A 6,054-nucleotide genomic window follows, 5' to 3' on the forward strand; every position below is an offset into this window, starting at 1 on the left:
CTCATAATAAACTGTCAAATTATTAAATAAACTTTATTTAAAAAAAATTACTGATCCATATCATGGGGTTTGAGCCCTTAATCAATGAGGTGTTGCAATAGCATTCAAACACACTGAGCTATCCAGTCTGACATAGTTTTTCTCTGTCACAATGTATATTTGACTTCTTCACGTTACGTCTAAAACATGATTCACTGCTCTTTTAAAAGGATTTAACCTTCAACCTCCAATTTTCATTTGATATTCAGCACCTTAGCTTGGTGATCTATTTGTGAAACTTGAAATGTACTGGTGCAAAGTTGTAAAGTTATTGTTAACATTACCATGGGCAGAAGATGAAAAAATCTCAAGAAAGAAGTGGGGCTTGATACTTTCACATTACATCATGAAGTTATCATTTTAGTCAACAGCTATTAGTGAGCTATTCCTGAACCTGTGAGCTGTCAAGTTCGTTCTGTCATTTGTTGTTCATACCGGCATAAAGTCATAGTGTAGTATGTCATGAAAGGGTCGTTAAAAGTCATAGTATAGTATGTCGAAAAAAGTCACATAAAAAGTCATAATAAAGTATGTTTAAAAATGTCGAAAAAAAACATAGTATAGCATGTCCAAAAAAAGTCATAAAAAAGTCATAGTATAGTATGTCGAAAAAAGTCACATAAAAAGTCATAATAAAGTATGTTTAAAAATGTCGAAAAAAAACATAGTATAGCATGTCCAAAAAAAGTCATAAAAAAGTCATAGTATAGTATGTCAAAAAAAGTCACAAAAAGTCATAGTATAGTGTATATATATATATATATATATATATATATATATATATATATATATATATATGTATATATATAGTATATGTTGAAACAGCATGTCTGGGGTGGTGATGGTGCAATGGCTAAGACACATGCGTGTGGGAGACCTGGGTTCGATTCCCCCTGCGATACATCAACCACCAGCAACCTTTAGTTGCTCCAGAGGTGTGTGACCTCTGACATATATAGCAATTGTAAGTCGCTTTGGATAAAAGCGTCAGCTAAATGACATGTAATGTAATGTAAAAAAGTACAAAAAAAGTCCTAGTATAGTATGTCAAAAAAAAGTCATAGTATAGTATGTCGAAAGAAGTCATAGAATAGTATGCCAAAAATGTCATAGTATAGTGTGTCACAAAAAGTCATAGTATAGTATGTTGGAAAAAAAGTCATTACTTATTACTCATCATCTTATCATTTTAGTCAACAGCTTAACTCGGTGAGCTATTCCTGAACCTGTCAATTGCCAAGTTCGTTCATCATTTGTTGTTCATACCGGCAAAAAGTCATAGTGTAGTATGTCATAAAAGGCTCGTTAAAAGTCATAGTATAGTATGTCGAAAAAAGTCCCAAAAAAGTCAGAGTATAGGATGTCAAAAAAGGCATAAATTAGTCATAGTATAGCATGTCCAAAAATACAGACATCAATAACAGAAACGCACAAAAGAGCAAAGATGGAAGGACAGAACAGGTATGAATAGAAGTTACAGAATGCCCAAAAAAGTCCCAAAAAAAGTCACAGTATAGTATGTCAGAAAAAGTCATTTAAAAGTCATAGTATAGGATGTCGAAAGAAGTAAAAAAAGACATGAAAAAGTGATAATATACTGTGTTGAAAAAAAGGTCACAAAAACGTCATAGTATAGTATGTCGAAAGAAGTCACAGTGACAAATGTGATGAAGAACATTTGAAACTGCATACTAAAAAGGACAGCTTCTCATTTTTAATGGTGTGTGGACACATTACAGATAGAGTAGGTCTAGACCACACTCTATAATTTACAAAGACCCAACAATTCCAGTAATTCCCCAAGAGCAAGCATTCAGTGCAACAGTGGCGAGCAAAAACCTCCTTTTAGGCATATACCTCGGACAGACCCAGGCTCTTGGTGGGCGGGCGTTTGACAGTGCCGGTTGGGGGGTGTGATGAACAGTGGCAATTATAATAACAATAAAGATAATGTAACTATGACTACAAATAGTAGTTGTAATAGTTCAGGGTGTAACAGGTCATAGCAGGGCGCCGAGCATGGCAACCATGATTTAGGTGCCACCCTAATCCAAGGAAAACCGCAAATGCACACAGATAAAAAGAGAGAGGAATCTTTTTACTTCATTAGTAATTGGTGAAGCCCCGTGATGTTATGGTTGGCTGGATGTGACGTAATAGAGTTTATTGGTTTAAGAAGATCAATAAACATACTTGTCAGGTGAATCAGGAGCTGAAAATGACGTGTGTGTGTGTAAAAGGGTTCAAAGTGTTCTTTGTCTGCCATTGTATTTGTTTTTGTAGCAGCTTCCTCTGGAGGCACTTATGGTGTTGAAAGTGTGTGTGTCAACTTAGAGTGTGCAAATACTCTAAACAGAGAAATGTGTGTGTGTGTGTGTGTGTGTGTGTGTGTGTGTGTGTGTGTGTGTGTGTGAGAGAGAGAAAATTGTGGAATGTGTGTATTGAGAGATCTGTGTGTCATGCCTGGATGAATGTGTGTGTTATGAGGGAGGCAGAATATGTGTATGCATGTGAGTGTGTGAGTGTGTATTAATCTTGGCAGTATCAGTCGCTTCTGGCTGCTGCTGTCGTCAAAGAGGAAGTCCTGGGTCGTGCTGCGATCAAAGGTCACAGTTGAAAAGGAGATGGGAGGAGATGAGAAGAACAGGAAAACAAAACAGAAGCAGAGGAGTGTGTGTGTATCTGTGTGTGTGTGTGTGTGTGTGTGTGTGTGTGTGTGTGTGTGTGTGTGTGTGTGTGTTGAAACTGGCCCCCATTATTTGATTTGATTTAGATTTACTTCTTTTTCTACTCAGTAAATTCCTTATCCATTTAAGAAAGCTGGGAGTATGATTTCATATTTTCAGTGTGTTTGGAATACACAGAAGCAGAACCAGGGTACAATAACAGATATGACATAACAAAATGCAACTAATCATATTGGAATTAATAAGCGCTAACCATAGCACCTTGCAAACAGTAGCTGGCAGGGTTGAAACATTTAACTGCATATAAAGAATAGAAATGCTAGCTCTCCCTTTGCCATTCATTGCATTTGTCAAACATAGAAGGTTTAGGAGTGAATATTGGGAGGATAATGATATACTTTTATTTGTGCCCTTGGGGAAATTCAGTTCTTCATTCCATTACCTTCTCTTGATTGCCATTACACTCATGCATCAAATATGAAGAGATGTCAGGATGATGGGTCGCCGCAGCACAGCGCCCCGAGCAGTGAGGGGTTCTGCCAGTGCAGCTCTGCAGTGCCCAGGAACTGACTCTCCACCTACCAGTCCACTATGAATGATACCAGCTATCCTCCGGTCCCCAAGCCGAGTCCCTACACACTTTTTTGTTAAGGAAGTTTGTTTGGAGTTTGAAATCAGTTACAGCAATGTGATCAACAATCGATAAGACATCACAAAGGGAAATGGAATCGTGTAGGGCTGTACGGTATGAGGAAAATATCTAATTGCAATTATTTTTGACTGATATTGCGATGGTGACATGATTCACAATATTGGAGGGAATAGTTTCCTCCACACACACTATTTCAAATTAGAATGATTGAATAATAATCAGCACACGTGTGAATGTGAGCGATAGCCTCTGTACGTATGGGGCATTAAAGGGGTGATAGAATGCAAACCCGAGTTTACCTTGTCATAGTTAAATAACGACAGTTTGGTGGGTACAATGGGCATACAGAGACCCTCAAAGTCCCATTGACACCTCTTTCCCATGCAAATCTCACAATTTGAATTTGCCGCTGAGAACGGGTGAATCCCAACGAAGCTAATAGTTCACATCAACTCGGTGGCTGTACCTTATTTGGCTCTGGTCTGTACCTATGTCACGCCCCAAAATTTACATACAGACCACTGGTCTGAGACCAGCTGGTGTTCTGAATGTAGGTTGCGTAGATCTCAGACACTAGTTTAGCTGCGCGCTGCTCTGTGTTCCTACTTCCACGGGAATTACAAAGAAGAAAGTTTGGAAGTTTTTCAAGGATATTGAAAATGAACCACGGTCGTAAATGCAGTGTTCCAGGCTGTACAGGGAATGCTGACACTTCTCACATTTCCTCGCGAGCTGCCGGTCGTGGTGTTCCAGGTAAGCGGTAGTTGGTGGTTCAGTTACCCCAGAAAAGGTGACTGTGCGCTGGGTACAGAGCAGCGTGAGCTGCCGGTCCCAGTGACTGCTGTTGGCCATTGCGTCTTTGCTCCCAAGCTTTGTTCGTTGTAAACCAACCAATCAGCGCGCAGCTCATCTAAATATTCATGAGCATACCATAGAAGGGAGAAAACCTCTTGTTTCATTCTAGGGCTATTTCACAGGATTGCATTAGGGCGCATAGAACAGCACCCGGGCCATTTTCAGCCCAATCAATGTTACATACCCTATATGGAGACCTTAAGGAACAGTGTGAAATAAATATAAATAATAATAAATAATTATTAATTATTAATAAATAATAAAGGTCCCATGACATGGTGCTCTTTGGATGCTTTTATATAGACCTTAGTGGTCCTCTAATACTGTATCTGAAGTCTCTTTTATATAGGCCTTAGTGGTCCCCTAATACTGTATCTGAAGTATCTTTTATATAGACCTCAGTGGTCCCCTAATACTGTATCTGAAGTCTCTTTTATATAGACCTTAGTGGTCCCCTAATACTGTATCTGAAGTATCTTTTATATAGACCTTAGTGGTCCCCTAATACTGTATCTGAAGTCTCTTTTATATAGGCCTTAGTGGTCCCCTAATACTGTATCTGAAGTCTCTTTTATATAGACCTTAGTGGTCCCCTAATACTGTATCTGAAGTCTCTTTTATATAGACCTTAGTGGTCCCCTAATACTGTATCTGAAGTCTCTTTTATATAGGCCTTAGTGGTCCCCCTAATACTGTATCTGAAGTCTCTTTTATATAGACCTTAGTGGTTCCCCTAATACTGTATCTGAAGTCTCTTTTATATAGGCCTTAGTGGTCCCCTAATACTGTATCTGAAGTCTCTTTTATATAGACCTTAGTGGTCCCCTAATACTGTATCTGAAGTCTCTTTTATATAGGCCTTAGTGGTTCCCTGATACTGTATCTGACGTCTCTTTTATATAGGCCTTAGTGGTCCCCTGATACTGTATCTGAAGTCTCTTTTATATAGGCCTTAGTGGTCCCCTGATACTGTATCTGAAGTCTCTTTTATATAGACCTTAGTGGTCCCCTAATACTGTATCTGAAGTCTCTTTTATATAGGCCTTAGTGGTCCCCTAATACTGTATCTGAAGTCTCTTTTATATAGACCTTAGTGGTCCCCTAATACTGTATCTGAAGTCTCTTTTATATAGACCTTAGTGGTCCTAATACTGTATCTGAAGTCTCTTTTATATAGGCCTTAGTGGTCCCCTAATACTGTATCTGAAGTCTCTTTTATATAGGCCTTAGTGGTCCCCCTAATACTGTATCTGAAGTCTCTTTTATATAGACCTTAGTGGTCCCCTAATACTGTATCTGAAGTCTCTTTTATATAGACCTTAGTGGTCCCCTAATACTGTATCTGAAGTCTCTTTTATATAGACCTTAGTGGTCCCCTAATACTGTATCTGAAGTCTCTTTTATATAGACCTTAGTGGTCCCCTAATACTGTATCTGAAGTCTCTTTTATATAGACCTTAGTGGTCCCCTAATACTGTATCTGAAGTCTCTTTTATATAGGCCTTAGTGGTCTCCCTAATACTGTATCTGAAGTCTCTTTTATATAGACCTTAGTGGTCCCCTAATACTGTATCTGAAGTCTCTTTTATATAGGCCTTAGTGGTCCCCTAATACTGTATCTGAAGTCTCTTTATATAGGCCTTAGTGGTCCCCTAATACTGTATCTGAAGTCTCTTTTATATAGACCTTAGTGGTCCCCTAATACTGTATCTGAAGTCTCTTTTATATAGACCTTAGTGGTCCCCTAATACTGTATCTGAAGTCTCTTTTATATAGACCTTAGTGGTCCCCTAATACTGTATCTGAAGTCTCTTTTATATA

Source organism: Sander vitreus, chromosome 20, assembly GCF_031162955.1.
Source record: "Sander vitreus isolate 19-12246 chromosome 20, sanVit1, whole genome shotgun sequence".
Classification (NCBI taxonomy): domain Eukaryota; kingdom Metazoa; phylum Chordata; class Actinopteri; order Perciformes; family Percidae; genus Sander; species Sander vitreus.